The sequence below is a fragment of the Protopterus annectens genome, chromosome 11.part0 (assembly GCF_019279795.1).
Source record: "Protopterus annectens isolate FY-2018-M chromosome 11.part0, PAN1.0, whole genome shotgun sequence".
Lineage (NCBI taxonomy): Eukaryota > Metazoa > Chordata > Ceratodontiformes > Protopteridae > Protopterus > Protopterus annectens.
Genome location: NC_056745.1, coordinates 692,090,010 through 692,116,669, shown reverse-complemented (window position 1 = coordinate 692,116,669; position 26,660 = coordinate 692,090,010).

Here is a 26,660-nt window from a genome sequence, read left to right as displayed (position 1 = left end):
ATATAAAAAAAGTATGTTGGGTCATTCCATACAAAAAAAAAAATCTGCTGCACAAAGCAGAACCAAACTTGGTGCATTATTGTTTTACTTTTAATTTGCAATCAAATGTGCATGCTTGCTGTTTAATCTCTACATTTATCTTGATCTTACATGAAAACTATGCCAAACAGCCAACATTACATGCATGAACTTGCCCTAAAATGGGTCTGGACTTCCACAGGCAGGCTGGCCACCCTTTTGAGAAAAGTTGCTGAAGAATGTAATCCCACTGAAAGCTTGGGCACATATGTTTACTGTATTTGTCAAGATATTTATATTTTAATAACTAGGTTGTTCAAGATTTTGGCCCATTTTCAGTGGATGCCCAGGGAAGCAAACTCCAGTATTAAAATAAATGGGACAACTATCTTCTGTACACTACTCAGTGGCACAACACTGAGTACTTCATAAAGATAAATAAATGATTTCAAAAATTAATAATAGTTAATAATTATCAGCAATTATAACTATGAGCAAGCTTTAAATTTTCATAATTATTCAAAACAACAATCACAATTTTAAGGTTACCTTCTACAGTTGGCAAATGATGTCAGACCTTAATAGACTGAAGAGTGCTATCAGATGAGTTTATTGTTGCCCACATTGGAGACTCTAGTTTGGCACTATTATTAAGAATATAAGTGATAACCAGGCTCCATGGCATAGAGACATGGAGTCCTGACTAAAGAATTTGATTGGCAACTCAATTTTTGAAGGAACCAGGTGGGAGGAGTGAGTGAGTGGCTCACTACAGCTCTCCCATCGTGTGTGCATGTCTGTGCATGTGCACATGTGTGTTTGTGTGTGTGTGTGTGTGTGTGTGTGTGTGTGTGTGTGTGTGTGCATATGTGTGTAAGTGTGTGTGTGTGTGTGTGTGTGTGTGTGTGTGTGTGTGTGTGTGTGTGTGTGTGTGTGTGTGTGTGTGTGTGTGTGTGTGTGTGTGTGTGTGTGTGTATGTGTGTATGTGTGTGTGTGTGTGTGTGTGTGTGTGTATGTGTGTGTGTGTGAGTTTGGGGGCTCTGTTCATAACTGGATACTTCCTGGTAGAGACTGGTAGGTATATTACAGTTACAAGCAGGCTACTGATTGTCTGGTACCAGGGAAGATTGAATATGTGAGGCCTTATGCGCCATGATGTGTATGATGTCACACATATTCTATACCTCATTTAGGGATGTCCACTCCTTGTGTACCTAATAGAATCCCCACTCCCAACTGCATTCATGATGTGTACTTCCCAGCTCTCACCAACAGGAATGTGGACAGCAGCAATCATATTCAGGGGTTGCTATAAGGCACTCTTTCTCTGAAGAAGGAGGGCCCTCATCTTAACCAGTATACAGTAGGATTTTACTGCCTCTGCAGGAGGGGAATGGATGGGTTCAAGGGGCAAAGAGAGGATGTCAGTGGCAAAGAGCAGGGCCCTCAAAAAATGCTGTTGATAAACGCAGTTATAACAAGGGAAGCTAGTTACCCAATATGCATGCAGAGGATGATGTACATGCTGCACATCAAATCATTGCACAATAATATGAGACTACTATTTGACACTATCAGTACAGGCAGTTTTGCAAGTAGGTTGAACAACCTTAATCAAGATGCTTGGAAATTAACCAAAATGAGATAAAGCTGACAGAAAAAGGTATCGCTGAGATGGAGATGAAATGCATGGAAATTAAGCAGGAATTTCAATTGGATATTACAAAATAATGGGGTTTCTGATGGTCTTTCAAAGGAGATTTTTTTTTTATTTTATTTTATTGGTTTTGCTTTTGTGCTTGTGGAGTTTTCAGTTCTGTGTTTTATCGCATAAGTCACAAATGTAAAAGCATTACCAGATGTTGAGAAATTATTTGTGGCACGGATTCACTATTTATATCCAAATAATATGCATTATTATAATTACAATGCTACAGTGGCAAACACACCATTTGCAAGGTCACATTCTTGAGTTACAATGAACAGTGGCTGGCAGTACATGAGAGGGCAGGAGGGTGATGCACTGATTGCAATAAGATTTTAATAACATGTTGGGCCCCATTCCAAAGGACTTGCTCTCAGTGTAAGTGTCCACTTACACTGAGAACAGGTATTTTGCAGTCTGTTCACCATTGTAAGCCTGTTTGTAAGTAGGCCTTAAGCAAAGTAAGTCACTTATACTAAGTGCAAGTCTTTTGGAATAAGGACAGAATTACACTGAGAGCAACTCTTTTATAATCTGGCCTGTTGTGTGGCACATGTAGTGTGACACTATGAAAGGCAGATACAGACTGATGGCACACAGTGTTGTTGCCATTGTCTCCATGTCTCCTCAGTTACACTGATGATGCTCATTGGACATTGGAACTTACAAAGCTGTGCTTAGTACACTGCATAGTGTTTGGCTACTATGCAACTTACCTTCAGACTGGGGTTATCTGCTGAGGATATGTGTTTCCTGACCATCTCCACAGCTGGCTTGTGAGAAATTGAAAATGCAGCATTTATAGAGATCATCCTGTAGATTTCACTGCATTGGCCTGAACTTGGCCATACATAATGATTCCTCCTAGTATAAAATAGCAGTTGGAAAGAGGCAAACTGATAGCAACATTATAGGAAGAGGGGTCACCAGCATACCTTTCAACTATACTGATTTTCGCAGAATGTCCAGATTTTTGCCTCACATTTTTGATCTATTCCTCATAAAAGTTGTGATTTTCTGGCAAATATTTACATTTGTGTTTCCAACTTTATAGCCTTCAAAAATGCATGCTAAGGCAAATTCTGTCATTCTGACAGCTTTCTAAGTTTATAATAGCAATTTTTAAAATCCATCCCTATTTCTGGGCCTTTCTGTCCCCATTCTTTGAGGTTTTGTCTAGATTTTTTTGCACTAAGAGTTTGAGAGGTATGACCACCAGGAGGAGTAACAGGGCAGAAGTAACAGTGAACAGAATATTAGGGTGTATCCTCAGGAGAATATAGTCCAGATGCAAAGAGGTAATGCATCCACTTTAACAGGCCCACACCAGACTATTTCTTGTATAATGTGTGCAGTTTTAGAAGTCATATGAGGAAATAGACTGCTGAAATAAGTCCAGACTACAGCCAGAAAAAATGGTGCATGCGATGTAGGTGAAATGATTTGACAAAAGAATACATGAGTTGAAGATATTTTTCTCTAGGGACAGATGTTCATGATACTGCTATATAAAACTATAACTACTGTAGTATGTTAGAACAGGTACAGCTGGACCTATAGGCTATTCCTAGTTGTAAACAGCAAAAGCAAAACCACTGCACCAGAAAGCCTATACAGGAAAATGCGACTACCTGTTGCTGTAGCAACAAAAAACTAGAGAGTTTTGTGTAAGACTAACTAAAGAAATCAAGGTACAATGTTTGTCCTATAACAAAAAGTTTCACTAAATGAGTGAACACACTCTTAACAAACGTTAACACTATATACACATAAATGGAGCGCAATATCAAGCTGAATTAAGCGCTTGTTGTGTTCCATATAATACAATTAATTGTGGAAATGAGCACAGTGGCACAAAGCTAACAAAATCATAATGCATATAACCACAACAAACTTATTATTAACCTAAACTAGAACATAAACAAAAAACTAAGAAAATATAAAACACATTATAAGAACAAAGGTGTCAATACACAACAGCTATACTAATAAATATGAAAGTAATAAAAAATAAAATAAAAAATACATAGTAAGAAATATGAAATATGAACTTTCTATCTCTCAAAAATGGTTTAAGTGACAAAGCTTCAATGAGGCCATATACCTTATCTGCTTGTAAAAGAGCTATTCATTTTGTTCGAGTTTTTCTAAGGCATTCCTGTTATCACCTAACCTCACAGAAACAGGTAGAATATTGAAGTGTCATAAATGAAAAATCATGAGCACTATTTTCTTCTATAATATGTTTGGCTATAGCACTCCTGGTGTCCCCAGTGTTACTATAACATATATGATCTCTAATTCTATTCCTCAAAGCCCTAGTGGTCATACCTACATAAAACTTAAAACATTGCTTACACTGAGCTAAATAGACATTAGTTGTTGAGCAATCTGCATAATGTCGAAATACATATATCCTACCTGTTACAGGGTGTATACAAGTATTTCTATTAGCCACATATTTACAGAAATTAGAGTTTCTGCATCTAAAAGTCCCTTCTCTCTCTGATGTAATCTGCTCAGATATAAAACCTGTTCTGCGGCAAAGACATCTTTTCAAAGACTTTAAATTCCTATATGTAACCTGTGGACAAGACCGCACAACCTGTTTTATACCATTATCTGCTACCAATATATGCCAATTCTTATGTACTATTTCCACAATACTTTCATTATCAGAAGTAAATGGAAGACATAATCTACATTCTTTTTTAGAAAATACATGAGGTCTATTAAACTCTAATCTATTCCCCTTGAAAAAATAAGGTTTGCCCTTCCCCTTCCTTTCTTGATATGCTGCCTGAAGTTGTATATCACACTCAGGCTCAGGATACTCTCTGTACCAGCATTCTTTTTTCAATAGCTTAACTTGTTCATTTAATATAACATCTTTACTGGTAAGTCTGGAAAGATGTAGAGTCTGCCCCTTCAACACATTTTTAAAGACATATTTGGGGTGCATGCTAGACCTCATTAAAAAATTCTGTTTGCAGCTGTTTCTAAATATCTGAGTACTTAAAGCGGTGCCATCCCTAATCAATTTTACAGTCAAGAAATCAATCTCATTCCTAGACATATGGCATGTAAATTTTAAAAAAAGGATGTACTACCATTTAAAAATTCAATGAACCCACCTAGTTTTTCTATTGAACCACACAATATATAAAATATATCATCCACAAATCTAATATAGTGTATGACATGTTTACTATATGTTTCATTTTTCATTAACACAGTCTTTTCCCAATGTGCCATCACAATGTTGGCGTAGGAGTTAGCACAAGGGGTTCCCATGGCAACTCCACAAAGTTGCAGTATTTTCCTTCAAAGGTAAACACATTATTTGTTAGAACTAACTCCATTAGCATACATAATGTCTGAATATAACCATTGTTAAAGTCAGTATTACTTCTCAAAAAGTCCCTCATATATTGAATCCCCACACCATTGGGAATACATGTAAACAATGAATAAACACCCATTGTAACTAACATGTCCGACTCACATAAAGGGACTTCTTTCAACTTTTCATAAAGGGTAACCAAAAAATGTTGTGTGTCTCTTAGTATGATATATGATTTCAACAAGAGAGGGCACAAGCTCTTTTCCAGATAAACTGACATAGGCTCTGTGAGCCATCCTTGTCCAGCTACAATGGGCCTATTTGGTGGGTCTAACAAGGATTTATGAATTTTAGGAATACCTTTTATCAATGGTATTGAAGGTTTTTCCACCATACCAAACTCCTATAAGATTTTGCCAATATATCTACATGCGACACTATCAAACAGCTCAGAATGGACATCGCTTATCAGTTTATGTATATTAGATAGTGTAACAGACTTATATGTATTTACATCAGACATTTCATGCATTTTATTAATGTAGTCTTTATGATTGAGTACTACTATTTCACCTCCTTTATCTGAAGGGCATATTGTAATACACTCATCTTTTTGCAATTCCTGCAATGCTAGAAACTCATTGGATGTAAAATTATAAAAGCTATTCTTTTCTACATGTATTATTGTAAAGCTCAAAAAACTCATGTTCGCATACACACAAAAAAGCTTCTACATGAGGATGAAATTCAGGACAAAACATACTCACCTTGCTTAAAGGTGGTTACTGTGTACCAGAATGAGAGAAAATTGCATTTAACATCACTTTCCGACAAAACAATTTCAGATGTACCATAACATCACTAAAATTACTAATGGCTGTGGGTATAAAAGTTAAACCCTTGTTTAGAACTTGTAACTGTTCATCAGTCAGTCTCACATCAGACAAATTATAAACTAATTCTCCTTCATTTGTGTCCAAAAATTCTTGATTGATGGAGTGGTGAACTGTCCACTGGAGTGTTTATTCTGCTTCCTTCCTCGAATGGACGACCTCTGCCTCTCTCTCCTGTCCCTTACTGGAAGAGGCAAGTTTAAAGACAACAACTTATCACTGTATGACATATGTGGACCAGTTTTTGGTCTCACTACCAGTTGTGATGAAGCCATTGCACTATCTATGGGAGCATTGGAGGTAGTAGACAGAGAAGGAGTAGTGACTGTAGAATTCAAAAGAATGCCAGGATCCACTTCTTTGGAACCCCTGTCGACCACTTGTTTATCAAGTGGACTACGCAATTGGTCCAGAGGTTTCACATGTTTCTGTTCTTTATCTCTAGGCCATGAAAAAACATTGCCAGTTTTAAAATCCTTAAGGTCTCTCTCCAACTTTGACATTTTCTGTTGTTGCAACTTACACTCAAATGATGTGACAAATGATATGACTTCTTTAATGGCTTTATCAGCTATGGTCTTAGATAACTGTTCGAATAATTTCTTCTTAGTCACATTCAACTCTGCCACCAAACTTTCTTCTAATTGGGAAGAATGTTTAACTAAAAGTTGCATATACCTATGTCCAAGTTCAGTTGCTGCCACTTGGACAATAAATCAGGGTAAAATTGACCATACATGGGCATTTTAGTAATATGTAGCCCATGTGGTACAATTTTAAAATGTAAGCAGGCCTCAAGATATTTCCTCTGCCATTGCCACTTTTTCAGTTTTATAAAAATTTCCTCTAATTCTTTACATAATTTGAGGTAATTATCTATTTCATCTCCATTATTAACTTCTTTCAGGTCAAAAAGTAACAGTGGATTATCTGCACGTTGAGTCAAATCATTAAAAGGATCCCTAGTTCTTGTAGAAACTCAACAGGGAGGATTAAAATCCAGTTCAATGTTATCATTTCAGCCATGCTTCTTGGCAGGAGAATCAATAATAACAAACAGCAAAAGCAAAACCACTACACCAGATAAAGTCCAATCCTAACTCCACGAAAGTAATCCAACAAATTCTGACAGGCAAAGGACCAGCATGGCATAAAAATAATCACATTTATTTGAACAAAAAACATATAAAGAGTGTAAGCACTTTCACATGGTACCACTACACTTCATTAGACATAAAATGCTCTCAAAAACTCCCCCTTTTTTAAAAATACATTGTCCAATCACATCCTGAAATCATAACTGGTAATTACTCAAATTAAAAATTCAGCTGTGTTAAAGGCATCAATACAGATTTGCAGGTTCTGTCATGCTACATAAAACTTATTACTACTATTCCTAGTAGTCATTTTGCAAAAATAATAGAGATATTAGCAGTTGGTATGATTAAGATAGGAGTGCATACACTGAAATGCTCTTATGATGCTATTTTGCAGGCTGCCATATAACTCTGATGAGAATGTTGAAATGAAGATGTTAGAACACATTCCTGAATGCTACTGTGTCACAATATTATTTGTTTGGTAAACCAACATATTTTGTGTATCTTGAACAAAAAGGCAAAATCAGATATTTTGAAGATATGCATATGTCCCTTTGCCAAAGTTTTGATGGGCTTATGCTCCAGATGTAATATTCAGTAGAAGGGAAGCTTTATTGCGTAATTTTCGATAATGAAAACAGTTTAAATGAAAAACAGTCCACAGCAATACAAGATCCACTGGGAAAGAAATATACAGCCGGCACTATTACAAATGTTTGTTTTTCTCCTATTGCGCCTTTCCCTGTTTCAGTTCCCCTAAAATACACATTACAGAGATAATTCTTGTCCCTTGCTATGGATTACAGCAGATAAGAGTTTTTCAGACAATTCAACCAGGTTATTCAGTAGATTTTTTTTAAAGAGCACAAATGCAACTTCTCCCTTGAAACACCTCCCCAGCATGTGCAATAAGCGTTATAAGCTAGGCTAAACTATTTTTAATGAATGCAATACAAAAGGTACCTTTGATTGAAAAGAATGAGGAAAAAAAGAAAGAAAAGGCTTTTATCCCATACAGTTTTCTAGATCAAAAAAAAAAAACCTCTCAAGACCAGTCCTAGACCTGTCATATCTGAACACTTTTGTAAATATATAAAAAATAACTCTGAAAACGGTGTGCCCTTTCAAGGATCAGTTTTATACGGCAGCTCTGGACATTGAAGATGCTTGTTTTCATAATCTAATGAGATCCACTCTCAAGGTACAGCTCAGGTTTCAGGTAGCATATCACCAGGATACCCTGGTGTTGGCTGAAAAGTGTCTGTCATCCAATCCATATCAAAGTGAAATAATTACATAAATACATTTCTAGTTTTCATCTCTGTCATTTGGACTACCAAAACCTCCAAAGTACTTATCATATGATTAGCTCCAGTGTTTCTATATGTTAGAAAGCAAAACATTACCATCACAACACCATTTCCAGTTTTCATTTCCACCACTTGAAGTATCCACTACACTTTTAGTACTTGTCATATGTTTACTTCAGTGCTTGTATGACTAAGAAAGCTAGCCATTACCATATTTCACTGTACAGGTGGCTGTTTGACAGTCGCAAAGACAAAGGAACTGTTAACCCCTCACACAGCACAAAATGGTTTGTTCCTCCAGTCTCTCTGAACAACAGCATGTTAAAAACATTTAGTCTGAAGTTTTTAGTGTAAGTAGATGATTGTCCCTGTTGAAAAGACACCATGACCCCATGTGCAAAAATAGGAAAAGGGTTTGTGGATGGATAGATAGATGGATGGATGGATGGATTATACAACATTTACACAGAATACCTCATAGACTCAGTGTTAATAGAAATCTTTCTTAAAAATGAAAAGCAAATCAAGATTTAAACAGTCCTAAATAGTTTTCCTTAACAATAAAAAATCACAGCAAGAAAGTTCCTGAGTGACCTGGGATACATAAACGTCCTTGATTTTCCTAGTACCTTATGCCAAGCTTCTATGTGGCATCTCAGAAAGCTGTGAAATCATACCAATAACTCACTAGTAATGTTGTTGCCATTTCCTTGCTGCACAGAAAATTAATTTTTGTGGTAGGCAGACATAAAAATATTCTCTGGAATGACTTTTCCTACCATCAAAAATTCAATGTTTAAGAGCAGAATTTTCAGATTATGTTTGGGGAGCCCTTTTAAATAATTTGTTGTTGAAACAGAGCTAGTCTTAACTACAGAGACTCCTGCACATCTATTTGAAAGAAATGAAAGCATCATTCTGTGCCGTGATGCAATTTTACTTCAGTTTTCAATAAGGATACTTACAATTTAGAAAAGACAATTCCACAATACTGTGGGACATAAACAAACAAGGAGGAGCCAGATTGTTTTTTAACTGCACAGAGAGACAATCAAAATATGGGGGACCGTGTTACAGCTCGTCCTACATCTTTTACCAATTCCTTTTCCAGCTCTGTGTAATCATTTGCCAACCATTTGCCAGGGCTTCTTTGAGGATTGATAGATCACATATGTGTGACTAAACAACATTTTAACTCTTGTACATCAGGATTAATCGTTCTGCATTGGATTAAAACATGATAAATGTTTATGCTGTGCGATACAAAGTGTTTGGATGACGTGTTTGGGACTTTTTATGCCAAAGTACAGTCTGTTTCATAAATTTTGGACAATGATAACAGGGGAAACTGCTGTTGTTTAATTACATGCTATTTTCATTTAAAATAATATCTGTTAAATATGTTTTGTGTTTTTGTATTACAACATACATATTGTCTTAGGAAATTATACTGTATTAGGGGCAGTTATAGATGCGATGACTATTTTCTGAAATGTTTAAACTCAAACTGAACTGTTATCTAGTTTAGTTTAATTTACAGATAGTATGTAAGGTGTCTGCTAGTGTTTTTTCTCTCAATTATCTGTGCATTGTGGATTTAGATAACTGAATATATCATATGCTTGTTCTTTCATAGCAGTATTACAGCTTGATAACATAAACATACACACACATAAATATATTTTTTTCTTGTTAGTTTTATGCAAGTATTATCTCTATATGTGTGTTTATTATTTAGATAACTCATTACATCATATGCTTGATTTTTTATAGCAGTATTCAAGCTTGATAACAAAAGCATACACACATCAAAATATATTTTTCTCTTGTTAGATTTAAGCAAGAATTATCTCTATATGTGTGTTATGGTTCTAGCTTATTGATGCAAAAAACAAATTTTTGACATCTATCAATGTGGATAGTGACATTAACAATTTTGTTGTATGCTCCCAGGCTTTAAAGGCTTACTTTTTCTTTACTTTTAGAACATTTGATGACAGCTTTTGGATGGGGGTTATTTACTATTGTTTGTGTTGTGCCCTATCTTCAAATTTCTTAAACGGCCCCCTCAGCTGACTGACTACTTCCATCTTTTGAAGTTCACGACCAGATCTTTTGAAGTATATTCTGGTATTTTATCTTATATATTGGGGTAATTAATATTTAGGCCAACATATTATACCACAGGCCAGCTATGTGTATGGCAGCCATATCTGGAATGGACGCAGTATTGTTCTGAAAACTACTGAGTGGGTCACAAGCCCAAATCTGAAAACTGGGTACAAGGAAAACACAAGGGCTACTACTGTTCATTCCATTATCAAAACAAGTACTAACTGGAATAATAGGGCTTAGCATTGCCATTGCATTTGGCAAGGGCTAATTTTTGCCATTAAACATTTGCATATATAGACTTTTATAGGATTTTCTAAGTGGATCCAGAATTGTTTAAGGATTCACAAATTAATCTTTATAGGTTGTTGGTTGGTCTATATTAATAATCATTATCAATAAAGTAGTTTTTTCAAGGTATAATTTGTACCACAATGGAACTAACAAAAATATTAACAGGTTTGTCAGCTGATAGGGAAGACTTGGGAGTCTTTGGATTGGGTAGTACAAACAATAATGATATAAATGGGGTTACCCTAGGCCCGGAATCCAGTTGTGGCTTATGTTTTGATAAGCTACATAAGAACATGAGGTCTCTTAGGTCTCACATCTGGCATTCCAAACTTTTTAAAGCATATATGGCCAAAGGGATCACACCAAGGGGACTAAGGATTAAAACACAACCATTTGTTAATGAGGCTGATGATAAGCTGAACAAACAATGGGGGGACATCCAACAACAAGCCACTATGGGTTTTGTTGAAGCCCTGGCTAAATTCCATGACAGAATCATTGACCGACAAATTGTAGAAGTTATTAAGTTATGTTCCGAAGCACAGACACATGAAGGACAGTCCTTCTTCATTAGTAATATGAATAAATTAGCCAAAGATTTATCTGGTCTTGAAGAACAACTAAAAACTAGGAAGATTAAAAAATTCCAAAGGGACCAAACGGATTATAAGCTTAGTAACCCTTTTAGTATTAGCAAACAAGTCAGATTTCAACAAGCACAAACACGTACTCCTAAAAGAAAATGACCAAGGTTGATATTGAAAAAGCATCCTATTGACACAGGGTCATCTACTGATGATTTGTCTTCATACACAGATACAGACATGCAGCACACACCAGACTCACCCACTCCCAAGAGGGCATACAGTTCGGCCCCTTTAGGCCCAAATACAAAAGAGCAGGCAGAAAACATGCCAGAAATAAACAACATAGATTGTCTTTTGAAACCAATAACACAGAAATAACCCAAAATGCTAATGTTTTGAATATATCTGATCAGATTTTGTCCACCACACAAATGGAACTATTGAATAAAGGTTTAAATTTTATTCCTGGCTTCTTGGTTACTGAAGATCTTTTAGCACAAGATGTAATGTCATTTTGTAGACTTATAAACCTTGGATTGCATTTTGAAGATTCTACTGACCTTGGCGTAGATAATGAATTAATTTATCATAAATCTAGGTATATGCCTCCCATGAATCCCTCGGTACACCAGTTTCAAAGTAGTGTTCTCAAAGATCTACACTATCACAAGGGTGAATTTATTTACAAACGAAACAATCTCTCAAAGATCGAAAGAGATGCACTATTTGAATTACAAAACAACAAAGACATTGTGAATCTTTCTGCTGATAAAGGTGGGGCTGTAGTAGTAATGAATTGGCTTCAATATGATGCGAAAGCAAAAAGACAACTTCAGGACAGGCGGTATTATCTTGAGATGCCCCTGGACCCTACCTTTAAGTTTAAAAAACAGATAGATGAATTTCTATTATTAGCCAAGGATGAAGGTATTATTAGTGACAAAGTCAGACAACAGCTTACCATCAAAGATCCCATGAGCCAGTATATATATTTTTTTGCCCAAAATACACAAGGATCCTGTTAAACCACCTGGGAGACCAATTGTGTCTGGGACAGGCTCTATTACTGAGCCATTGCCATTATTTCTTACCAAACATCTTAAACCTTTATTGAAGTGGGTCAGGTCATGCATACAAGATACCACTGAATTTCTGAAAATCATCTCAGACACCCAACTCGAACCTAAATGGTTGATATGTACTCTAGACGTTAATGCCCTTTATACTAACATTCCTCATGCTGCTGGCCTAGAGGCCCTTGAATACTGGTTAAATAAATCATCACAATTGTATCAGCCAGGATTCAATACTTTTCTTTTTTTTCAGTAATAATTCTTTATTATTTTTCAACTTGTTCATACACACATTTGACCAGGAAATACACAGGTAATTTCCAAACAATACTTCTAACAACAATCCTACAACATATGTGCACTATATACATGAATGCTTCCATTTTTATCAAAAAAGAATATATGAAGAGTCTTATCAATATGTATAGTATCTTATAATAATTTGATTTCGGATAAAATTTGACTTTATAGTATTTATATCCAAGGGTTATCCTGGGCTCAGTACATTAAGCCAGTATAATGTTGAAAATGTGTTCCCAGATCTTCAGATTATTTATATGTTTGGTATGATCATTAATTAGTAATTTGTGGGCTAATATGTGTTTTATCATCAACATCTTGAAGTTGCCCCATGAAGTTTGAGATGGATTCAACCAATTTGTAGCTATACAGAGTTTCATTAACAAAAAGTTATTCATAAGTATGGTCATTTGGGATCAAGATAGATTATTTGGGGGGATATGTAATATAGTAAATTCCCAAGAAAGCATTGATTTTTGATAACCCATCTTTTGCAGTTGTAGCTTTAAGGAATTCCATAGTTTGTATATACATTTACAGCTCCAGAACATATGAAGAAGGTCAGCAGTTTCATCTTTACAATATGGGCATTTAGGAGAATTTTTAGAGTTAAATTTATGCAAGCTAAGGCATGTATAGTATGCATTATTTAGTATCATGAGTTGGGTAAATGTTAACTTTTGGAGGGAAATTGATTTTATTGTTAAATTAATTGCTTCTAATATTTTATTTTCTTCAATCAATGGTATTTTTATTTCCAATAGTTTGACAAAAGGACATGATCTTGATATTTAAAGTATTTTATTACTTTATATGTAGATGTTATAAACTTAGTATCTTGTAAGAGGGCTTGCCATAAATTTGTACATTTCGTTAAGTCTTCATCCTTAATGTTTAAATCTTTAAAGTAGCTTATAGATAGATCTTTAATCTGTCTCAATATGATTAAATATGATTTAGGAAGTTCATTTCCTGCCTTAATTCATGAGCCGAATAGTTCAGATAAGGGTATATATCACGTAGAGTTAAGTCTATTATAAGTGGAAAATTTTTTAGATCTATTAATTGATTATTAATTCTCAGGTTGGGATTCCTATGAAAAGGTTGTACGATCATCAAGTGTTGGATGAGATTTAATGAACTAAAGAGATTTTGTAATAATGTTATATATATTTTAATATGCTCCATTAGAGCAAATGATTTAAAAGTATCTTTTCTTAGGAAAAGTAATGATTTAGGATTAATATTCAGACTCTCAGCATGTTTGTAATTCAATCTTAACCAGTTTGGGGACCAATTATTGCTACGTGTATCATAATTAGCAATTCTTAAAATTCTATTAGCATTTATTATTAAGTAATATTTTTCAAAGTTGGGTAATTCTAAACCACCTCTATTTTTTGGGGTCATCAATTTGTCGTATGAAAGTCTAGTTTTCCTTGGTTCCTATATAAATTTAGCAGATTCCGTGTGAATTTGTTTAAAGAACTTCTTAGGGATTAAAACTTGAGTAGATCTGAAGATATATAATAGCCTAGGTAATACATTCATTTTAATAATTGAGACCTTTGCTAGTGGTGGTAATTTCAAGTTATTCCATCTCCTTAGGTCGGATAGAATGTGATCCCAAATTAGTTTAACATTATTAATATAAAAGTCCTTATTATCTGTGGAAAATGTAATACCTAAATATTTAATCTTTTCTTCAGATTTTACTTGCCCCACCAATGGTAAAAGTGAAAAGGGTTTTGGAGTTTTTAAAGGAAATAAATTGTTTTTTTAATGTTTATTTTGTAGTTAGATATTACTGCAAAATCTTCGACAACTGTTAGTAATTTTTTGGTATCTGAAACTGGTGTTGTACAGTATATATTGAGGTCATCTGCAAAAGCTATAGAAATCTTGGTACCATAAAGTATTGGGGCATTATGGTATACATTTTGTTTAATATGTAAAATAAAGGTTCTAAACATAAATTAAATACAAAAGGGGATAGAGGACAACATTGACGGGTTCCATTTTTAATTTGTATTCTTTTGGAAAAAATCTTGTTGATGTATAAAGTTGTATAGGGATTATTATATATATTTATAATGTTTTGATGAATTCTTGCAGTATATTAAAATATGGCAAAATATGAAATAGAAATTTTATGTTAACTCTATCAAAGCCTTTTTGTGCATCAATAAGTGCATACAAATTTAAGTTCCTTTGATTGGCATAAGAAATTAATGTATGAAGTGTTAAACTATTGTCACTGGTTTGCCTAGAAGTTAAAAAAACAACTTGTTCATTGGAAATAATTAAATTTGTTATTGTCTTCAGCCTATTAGCTAAAATAGAAGTCATAATTTTAGTATCAATATTTAAGAGTGATATGGGCCTATAATTATCTGGATTTTGATGATCCGAATTTTCTTTGGGTATAGGAATTGTTTTGGATGCGTTAAAGTGAGGGTCATTGATTTTATTATTAATTATATAATTAAATGTATATGATAGTATTTTAACAATCGTACTACAAAATGTTTTATAAAACTCTGGAGTAAGACCATCAGGGCCCGGCGCTTTAAGGGGTTTCAACATTTTAATTGTTGTTGTTATTTCTTCAGTGGAAATTGGTTTAATTAAATATTTTTGCAATTTATCATCTATTTTCGGGAAATTAATTTTTTGTATAAAATCATTATTAGTCTCATTTGTAAGTGACTCATCTTGAGCACCATAAATTTGAGAGTATATCAGTTCAAAGGTATTGATAATATCTTCAGATTTCGTATATATTTTGTCCTTGTAGTGTATTTCCAGAATTTGAGAGGGTGATTTAGTTTGGTTAATAATTCTTGCTAAAGCCCTTGATGGAGTTTGAATATGATTAGCATATCTTGTAAGCATTTTAGTTTCATGAAATGCTAACCTATTATTCTGGATCAAGAAAAGGTGTTTCTGACATTTGAATAATTCCGTTTCTGTTTGTATGTTATGATTTTGCATTAATTCCTGATCTAGAGTTTTAATTTTAGCCTCTAAGATTTGTTCTTCTCTGAGATGTTTTTTTTTTTATAATAAGAGGCTTTTTGAAGGAACCCCCCCCCCCCTTACTTGAGCTTTAGTTGCTGCCCATTCAATATCAGGTGTATGTTGCTGCTTGGCCAATTTAACCAGTAAGGAATTGAGAATATCTTGAATTTCCTGGATTATTTCTTTTTTTATTTAACAAGTTTGGATTTAAGGACCAATTATAGCCCCTGTGTGATAGACTGTTTCTAAGGTCTTTGGCAAAACTTAATGTAATTTTAGAGTGATCTGATAGATAGCAAGCTTGTATAGATACTAAGGGATCAAGATTAATCAGTGTTTCTGAAATTAGAAAAAAGTCTATTCTATACCACATTTTATGACAAGTTGAATAAAATGTTAAACTATTTGTGTTAAGAGGATTATTTACATATTTAAAGGGATCATATAATTTAAAGTCATACTTGAGTTCACTTAATGCTAATACTACTTGACTATTAAATGACCTTTGTGGACTTGATTTATCCAATTTAGGATTCTGATAGGCATTCCAGTCCCCTCCTATAATTATATAGTGGTTATTATATTGGTTTAAAATAGGATAAAGTGATGCTAAGAAGGACTGTTGATTATTACATGGTGCATATATGTTAAGTAGTATGATGGGTTTATCATAAAGAGTAGAAGAGAGAATCACATAGCACCATCTTCCTTCTTTATCCATTTTTGAATCTAAAATGTTGTTTTGATATTGATTTTTTATAATTATCGCAACTCCCGCCCTATTAGTTTTGCCTTCCTAGGCTATAATTTCTCTTATCCATTTTTTCTTTTTAATTTCTGTCCATTGATCATTGGTCAAGTGAGTTTCCTGAAGTAATATAAAACATGCCTTAGCTTGCAGAAATAAATGAAGAAACAATTTCCTCTTTTTCAAGTTCTGGAGTCCCTTAGTATTCCATGAATCTATTTCCCACATTCAAAAAACTTTATTTTGTGTAAGTATTCTAGAAATCGGGGAAAGTATGATAAAATCAGTTGAGTTTTAAACAGATATATGTTATGAAAGCATTCTTGAAATCATGTCCCATACCAGTGCCTACCCACTATACCCCTGGACCAGGAAATATATAGATCTTTAACGTAGTTAAAAATTTTAAAGATTAATAACATTGAAGAGTATACATTATGGAAATTAAAACATAAAATATAGATAGCATATAATGGACCTATATACTCTACAACTATGTCTACATAGCCTAATTTACACATTCCCTATTAAACACTACTAGTCATCTACACCTCTTGTCATTACAGTTGAATAGAAGATTCAGAGAAAAACACAATAAAAAGATGTACGGATATTATCATTTGTCTCCATTGGACCTCCATTTCTTATTTAACATTAATACTTTAGGACATTACTAGCCATGTGTTCGCTGATTAATGAAACCATTGTGTTCATAAAATATCTAACAAGCTTGTTTGACCTTTGTTTATATGTGTACCTACACTTCATAGGTTCATAGGTTCATAGGTTCATACTAGGCTATCTGCCCTAGGGCATTTATAAGCCTAGCCAGAATGTGTTTGGCTTTCGCCACCCATTTTAAATTTATTTTGCTATGCCCTTTTTCGGGGTTAGTATACTGTGCCTCTGTCTAACAGTGACACAGAAGTGATACCCGGGGTAAACCTATGATCTCCCATCCACTCATCAAGATTCCTCTTGAAGAGAGTCAGTAAGGGACTCTGCCTAACCTGGACTGGGATTTTATTCCAGAGTGAAGGGAACCTCTGGGTTATGAATCTGTCCATCCAGCATGTCCTATTTATTTCAGTGCTGAGGTTCAAGTCTCTCGAGCACGTAGCTCGATGGGATTTGGATTTTCTGAGGTGCAGCATGTCCATTAATTCTGGGTTGGACATGGCTTTATACTTCAGGCACAGATCGCCTCTGAACAGGCGGTATGCCACTGAGTAGAGCTGGAGTTTCTTTAACCGGGCAGCATATGGCATCTGTTTGAGCCCTTTGATCCTCTTGGTGAGGTACTTTTGGGGTCTTTTCAGTTGCTGCAGGTGTCTGGTAAGGTACATCCCAAAAGGGGCATTGTACTCAATTATGGGCCTGATGAGGGATGAGTAAAGAGGCACGATGACCTCCCCTGATCTAGATGTGAATCCCTTCATGATTAGGTGGGCTATATAAAATGTTTTTCTAACCACTTTGGCCACGTGGTTGTCAAATGAGAGATTGCTATCAACTTGAGTCCCCAGGTCCCTAATTACTTCTTCTGTACTTAATGGATTACCACCTATGTGGTAATTTGTGGGCACTTTGTTTTTGCCAAAGGGGATGACTATACACTTTTTGGCATTTAGCTTGAGGCCATGGCTCTGGCACCAGTTGTCTGTTTCTATGAGGCCCTTTTGAAGGATGCTTGTGTCAGCTGGAGAGTCGAATATGGCGCTCAGTTTGCAGTCATCTGCGAACTTGGTCAGCCACAGTCCTTCCGTGTTGGCCTGTACCTCCGAGAAATATATACCGAACAAGAGAGGTCCCAGGATTGAGCCTTGTGGGACACCACTTGTAACTGGTTTGGAGTCTAACATGGCTCCAGCAATTCTAACCATGTGGGTTCTGTCCTTGAGCCAGTTTGCAATCCATCTAGTGACATAGGGGTTTAAATTTAAGCTGGTGAGCTTATCTATAATGCCCGAGTGGGGTATTGTATCGAAGGCTTTTGCAAGGTCCAGGTAGGCTGTGTGGATCACCTTCCCCTCGTCAATGGCCTTGGTGACTGTTTCAAAGAAATCAACCAGGTTTAAGAGGCAGGATCTGCCCTTAACAAAGCCGAACTGGGTAGGATCCAATGTTTGTAGGTCCCCAATATCTTTATTTATGAGGTCCATGATGATCCTTTCCATAGCTTTGCAGACCAAGCTAGTCAGGCTTATGGGGCGATAGTTTCCAGGATCCGTTGAGGCACCACCTTTATGGAGAGGGACCACTGTTGCTGTACGCCACTCTTTGGGCACATATCCTGTAGTAAGGCTGAGATTGAACAGTAGTTTTATGTTTGAGTTTAGCTCTTCTTGGAGTTCATGTAGGAAGCAGCCTGGGACACCATCTGGTCCCACTGATGCTGTGTTTTTTGCTTTGGAGAGGGCGGCTCTTACCTGAGCATCTGAGATGTCAGGGGGGCAGCACTCTGCTGGGATAGATATTTGCCCTTTTGGTGGGGAGGGGGGGAAGAAGTTTGCGCTGAACCTGTCAGCTAGGATGTTGGCAATGTCTGTGGGTTCGGTGTATTTTTTGTCATTTTGGACTAATTCTGAGCATATCTGGGAATTACCACCCAGGTTCCTAACATAACTAAAAAGAAAGCCTTGTGATTATCCTTAGTGTCCTGTGCAATTTTTCTCTCAAAGCTGGCCTTAGACAATTTTATGTGTGCCCGTAGTTTTTTGCTAACACTGATCAGTGATGCCTTCCCTTTTTGGGATTTTGCTCCATCATTTAGTAGCTTCCTCCTTCTATTGTATAGTTTGTTTATGGCTGGGGTCCACCAGACATGACGTCTGCCTTTGGAGGATTGGGTCTTGGTTTTATTTGGGATCGCATGATCCATGCATTCCTGAAGGTGTTCATAGAATGCATTTATAAAGGATTCTGCGGTCTGGCCTGTATTTTCCACAGGCCCAGGGGCTTTGAAGGATTCCACCTCAGTTTTGAGGAGTATGAAATTTGCTTCAGAGAAGTTTTTCACTGTGGTGTTCTGGGCAGGGGGTGTGGTCGGGATGTGAATATCCAGTGAGATTAGTTTATGGTCTGATCTTACCAGTGAGGGATACACTTCTGGTCTGGAGCATAGAGTCCCCATGTTGGTGATGATCAGGTCCAGTATGTTTTCCCCTCTTGTGGGAGTGGTAACAAGTTGTTCCATAGCATTTGAGTTTATAAATTCTAGGAACCTTTGGGCTAGGGTGTTGGAGCTAGAGTAATGCTCCCAGTCTATGTTTGGGTAGTTGAAGTCGCCCAATATAATGGTGTTTGGAGAGACCTTCATATTTTCCAGTGTTCTCAGGAAAGCCGAGTGGGGTTCCTGGGTTTGGGAGGGTGGTCTGTAGCAGGCTATAAACTGGAAGTCAGTTTTACCCACTGTTAGTTGCACATAGATAGTCTCTGATGCTTCGTGCTTTGCCACTAACCTGGAGGTGTGGGTTTCTCTGATGAATATCGATACTCCCCCTCCTTTTGTGGTTCGGTCCAAGTTTTGGGGCCGAAAAGCATGGTATGAGGTATAACCTGGTAGTGCTGGGGTGCTCTCGGGAGCCCTGAACCAGGTTTCTGTTACTGCACAGATATCGATGTTCTCCATGCTAAGGAGAGTTTTGAGTGTGTGCATCTTGAGGTTTAGACTTCTGGCGTTGAGTAGCATTACTCTTAGTTTCTTATCCCTTGTGATACCTATGGAGATGGGTTTGTCTTTTGAGCCTTGCCTAAAAAAGGCACTATGGGGGTAGCAAAAGCCTTTGCCAATATCCAAAAGCCCAGGGGTGACAGGTGCAAGCCGTCCCTAGCGAAGCATCGTGGCTTGTCGAGCATATCATCCCAAGCTGACAGGCATTAGATCCCCTTTGACTGACACCAGTACTTAAGCCAATTGTTGAAATTGATCATCTTGTCTTCATATTGTGGCATCATTCTTGGTGAGGGTAAGATGCTACTCAAGGTCAGGGTCATACTGGCCTGGGCTACATGCTCAGAGAGCTCCTTTATATCTCTTTTCATGTAGTCCAGGGAGGTACGTCTCAGGTCATTCACACCAGCATGGACAATGACTGAGTCATATTTGTACTTGCCTTGGAGTGACCTGAGTGCTTGTGTTATGTGGCGGATCCTAGCGCCTGACAGGCTGCTCACCATGACCCTCTCCTTGTTCAGCCTGGTGAGCGGGACGTCAGTGTGCCTGACGATAGAGTCACCTATTACAAGTGTATCAGGTGTGTTGTTTAGTCTTAAGGGCTGTGACTGTTTGGCACACTGGCTTTGTGAGATATGTGTTGCACGTGTTTTGTTTTGGGGTAGCGGCTGCTTGGGTGTCTGCTTTGGAGGTCTCTGCTGCTTGGCAGATCTTTATTTAGAGCCTCAGTATGTTTTGTGTGATTATGTGTTTGGTTTGCTGTCGTGGTAGGTCTATGTGAGACTGGAATTGTAGTGAGTGTGGTTTCCTTCTTCTCCTGACTGGTTATGCCAGTACTGAGTTGAGAGAGCTTAGCCTCCAGTTTGGCTATATGGTTGCATCTCTCATATGTGTTGGAATTTGTTGGGAGGAGGAGAGGGTTGTCTGTGTACATGAGGCAGTTGTAACATTGCCTCAAGATTCCCAGATTCACCAGCTGGACTGGAGAGGAGACTGAGAACTGACCTTTGGACATGCTAGAATAATATTGGGAATTCATTAATAATTGAAAACCAGGGCCAGTGGGGAGTGAGGGTGTAGTGCTTTTAATTTTTAGTGCTGACTTATATAATTGCTTTAGTGAGCAAGTGCCAGGTAACTTAAGTGCAATGTGTTACAGATAACTTAAATGCAAAAATGACAAACAGTAACTTTCTTTCAAGTGAAACAAGGAAATAAGTACAGTAAGCAATGCAGATATCACTAGTGATCCACAAAAGCGCTGAGAAGCCGCGTATTAGGTGGAATTAGCATTCCAGGGAAATAACAAGCAAACAAACAACAAGCATATAAACAAAGCTAGATTCAGCAGGCCTGGATCTAGTCTATGCTACAGCAAACAAGGTGTACCAATTTCAGTAAGATACAGTTCAACTATTCAGGCACTATAAACCTTTAACCAGAAATTCCCAGCTCAGAAGGGCAGAGTCCAGCCTCTTCTCCCACAAGAGTGCAGACCACAAACCTTCTTAATGTAAAATAACCGGTCTGAAGCCCACGTGCTTAAACCAGAACTAATACACTTTAAGAATAACAGACACTGGGCTCTCAATCAGCAGTTCCCAACTTAGAAGGATGAAAGCTACCTGTCCTGCCACCACAGTGCATGCCACAAACCTTCTTAATGTAAAACAACTGGTCTGAAGCCCAAGTGCTTAATCCAAAAGACATAGAATGATAGCTACACTTTAATCAAGTTACTACCAAGCAGTAATAAATACAATTGAATACTTTAAAGAATGCCTGGAATAGTGCTCAAGTTACACAAACAAAGCTAGCTCCAGCAGGCCCGAATCCAATCTATGCCACAGCAAACAAGGCGCACCAACTTCAGTAAGAAGCAGTTCAGATATGCATGCACTATAAGCCTTCAACCAGAAATTCCCAGCTCAAAAGGGCAGAGTCCAGCCTCTCCTCCCACAAGAGTGCAGACCACGAACCCTCTTAATGTAAAATAACTGGCCTGAAAGCCCAAGTGCTTAAACCAGAATTAATACACTTTTAGAATAACAGACACTGAGCCCTCAATCAGCAGTTCCCAACCTAGAAGGATGTAAGCTACCTGTTCTGCCACTACAGTGCAGACCACAAACCCTCTCAGTGCAAAACAACTGGTCCGAAGCCCAAGTGTTTAAACCAAAAGGCTTAGAATGAGTTACACCAAGCAGTAATAAATACAATTGAGTACTTTTAAGATGATGCAAAAGTAAAAAAGTAGGTAGAAACACAAGTACAGTAAAAGCAGATGAAAATTTTTTTTTTTTTTTCTGAACAAGTGCCGAGATCAAAGAAACAGATTTGAATGCTGAAACTAGAAAACTGGCTAGTTATAAGAAAAAAAAAAACTAAGCTAGAAGGCTTCCCTCCAACACAAAAGGGCTTGGGGGCTCAGAAGCCTACAAATAGTCTATACCACTTAACAGGAAAGGCAGGAAACAAGCTTAAATTTTTTTTTTTTTTTTTTCTGTTTCCCAGATGCTCTCTTTGTACACAGTAGGAGTGCCTGAAATCAGAATATGATCTCACTGCACTTAGTTGAGTGAGCAAATGAGATGGGCCCAGAAGGAGTATCCAAACACAAATTTACAAGAGGGGCGGGCAGTTGCAAGGCCACTAAAGATTAACACCAAAACAAAAACAGGGAGGGTGGCTGGGACTAACTGAAGAGCAGAGTGAAAACTTCCAGTTCAGTTAATATTCCTTCCACACAGTTAAAATCAATTTAAATACTGTATTTTTTTGAAAAAAAAAGGGTAGATAAAGGTACTTAAATTCTCTTATACGTCCAGTTGAATATAGCAAGTTCTTAGCCAGCCAAAGCTGAGGTTTTTAAGCAGAAAATATTTCACACTGTACCACTTAAATAGGCAAGGACAGGAAATCAAAGAATGTGACTACCCCCACACCTGTAATTACTAGCAAATAACAAAATTCAGCAAACACTGACTAACTTCCAGTTCAGCTAATATTCCTTCCACACAGTTAAAATCAATTTAAATACTGTATTTTTTGAAAAAAAAAAGAGCAGATAAAGGTACTTAAATTCTCTTATACGTCCAGTTGAATATAGCAAGTAAACCTAGAATCCAATTTAAGACACTATCGTCAGCTATAGATACACTAAACATCCTTAGTTCACTCTAGAAAAGTCTTTCTACCACCTGGAGAACAAACCATATACATTTTTAGTAAATCAAACTAATGTAGGTAAACAAACATATACACATTTAGTCAAGTAACCTAATCAGTAATAATCTTAGGTCATTAAACTCATCGTCATTAGTCATGCATTTTTCGGACAAGCAATTTCAATTTTAGCAAAAAGTTTATTTGACACTGGAAAGACTTATATCAATAAAGGACAAAAGGGTTTAGATTTCGACCTTTAGGCTCTAGAGCTTCCATAATCATAGGCTATATAACCTATACCTAATGTTCTCTGTAGCCTCAAATGTGTGTTTAGAATATTTTGAGTGATCCTGTCAGTTACCTAAGTCCTATATTGGTAACTCTTATCAAAGTGTTTTTATACTAGATATAAGCTATAAGAATAAATCATGTTACAAAATATCTATAAACATGTATTAACATCTTATTAACATTAAATATTCCCTTACACTTTGATCTACGAACAAAATAAGGTAAAGTGTAACATCAGAAATCATTAGACATCTCAGTGTGTTTACCAAAAGAATATCATAATAGTTTTAATTAAACCCCAATTTTTAGTAGTATATGTGGGACTGATCCCTATTGATGAGTTTAATAACATGGATTACATGTAAGGAAAGTTAAATCTATATAGGTAAGATATGAATGTAAACTGGTTAAAATATGTTATGTAATTACCACTTCGTACAATAACTAAAGTAGTTCCTAACCCCTAGTGCGAGAACTCTTTCACCCTCAGATGTGTTTCATGTGTTTGGTTATGTCACTGTATAGTTGCACAAATTAAGTATTTTACTTGGTATGTACAAAACATTGATAGTGATACTGGGGCTAATGTTTGTGTTTAATGTGATTATATCAGTACAAGAGACTTTATTTAGAGTTTATTTTAAATTTTCCAGTCCTAGAAACTCTTCATTGGATTTTCGACTATCCAGAGCGACTGCCGACTTTGCGATGGGGGACCCTTTATCCAGACGGACTTCCGGAAGCGCCACATCAAAAATACGCCCTCTAAAGCAGCAAAACCATTTTGGCTCCATTTGTGGGAAAGTTAGACGTCGTGAAAGCTGTAAATCTTCGGAAATACCTCTGCGAATGTAAACAACTTGAAATAAAGGTCGTACCTGTTGAAAGAAATGGCCTAGTAAAGGAAATTACCAAACAAAGCAAAAACAGGACCTCGACTTGTAGTATGAGATGGATCCAACCTCGGATGTCTTGCCAGTCCCATCGGAATTTTATTCTAGCTCTCTGAAGCAGGTAAGCTTTTAAAAACCGCCAAAAAAGTAGATTTAGCTTCTTTTTTTGTTGTAACTGAATATCTAGTCCCATCAAGTGTAAATATTAATGTATTTGGGTACTTCATTTGAAATTTTACTTGTTTTTCAATAAGAAACTTGCAATAGGGAGATAATAATTGTCTGGCTTGCCTAATTTGCAAAGGCAGGTCCTGAGCCAAAGAAATTCTGTTGTTTTTCCACATAATAGTGCCTCCATTTTTCTTTACAGTTAATAATATTTTGTTGACATCTTGAAAGTTAAGAATTTTAGCATAAACAGGTCTTGGGATATTTGAAGCTTGAGATTCCCTCAGGGCTCTGTGGACTCTCTCTATTGTTATTTGTTGTGTAGTTTCTGAGTCACTGAATAATGTTGTGAGTATTTGTATGATTGATGGGATTAGTTCATTGTATTGTACAGATTCCAGCATTCCTCTGATGATTATATTACTTCTCCTGGATCTCGCCTCTAGATCAATAATTTTAGATTGTATAGAGTGAATATCCTGTTCCTGTGAATCAGCCTTTTTGGCAAGCAGTGCTATTTTGTCTTCATTCTCAGTGATTCTAGCTTCATTTTTATCCATTATTTCCAGAATTTGACTGCAAGAAATTCCAAAGGATTGGACTTGGTTAGATAGTTCTTTTAACGCTTCTTGGATAGGAAGTAAAGCTATTTTAATATCTTCCATGATTGCCAGTTGATCTGGTTTATTTTTATTCTCTGGTTTTAATTGCTTCTGTTGTTTTGTAATTTTCTGTCTTTTCGAATTTAAATCTTTCTCCGGTGATAGAAGTTCTGAGAGTTTAGTTTTTGTAGTTGTTGTGTCCATATTTTTGCCTTCTTTCAACATTATAGATCAGTATTGGAACTTGATGTAACTTGAGTGTAGTTAGGCCAACTGCTCTGAGCACACGGTTCCTTTGTTTGAGACTCTCTTCAGAGTCAAATGAACTGTTATAATCCTGCTTGATTTGTTAATTCTTCAGGTTCAATCACCTCTTCTGAGATACTTAGTTGAAGTTAAAGTTGGTCTTTCTTAGATTTACTGTTAAATAGATCATAATATATCCTCTGGGTTAGATTTTCCTCTGATTATATGGAGAGCTGTAGATTAGTAGTGTTTACAGAACAGCAGCCATCTTTGAATCAGGATTCAATACTTTTTTATTAGGCCTGACAGAGCATGTTCTAACTAACAATGTATTTTTCTATCAGGACACCTGCTATTGGAAAATTAAGGGTATGGCTATGGGGGCATCATTTGCCCCCATTTATGCTGACCTTTTTATGGCCTTTTTTGAGGAACAGCTTATTTATGATGCAGGCCATAATTTGTACCTGACAGAGATGGACATATGGAGGGGTTATTTGGATGCTTGTTGGATGGTATGGAGGGCGGATGTGGAATATTTGCCTGAATTCATTGAATACTTAAATGAAAACAAATGGGGTTTACACTTCATGGTTAGCTTTGACTTAAACATAATCACTTTTCTTGATGTTTCTATTTCTAGGAAATCAGACCACACTTTATGTACTGAAGTTTTCTGGAAGCATCCCCAGTACAACACCCTCCTCCATGCATCCAGCTTTCATCCACCTCATATAACAAGAAACATCCCCAAATCCCAGTACATTAGAATGAGACGTATTTGCTCTAGGGATTCCACTTTTCAGGAATACAGACAGGATCTGACTCGCAGATTCAAGGATAGGGGCTATCAGATGGGACATGTTCTACAGGCCAACAATTGGGCCAATACACTAAAAAGAGAAGATCATTTGGAATATAAACAACATGAGCAACATAGGCTGTCACCTATCAGGTTAGTCACTACTTATGGTAGGAATTCCGATTTGTTAATTAATAGTGTACAAAGACACTGAAATATTCTACAGAGTGATCACACCCTATCTAATGTTCTATCAGACAGATGTTATTTTTCATTCCATAAGGGCAGGAATCTAGTTTCACACTTCAAC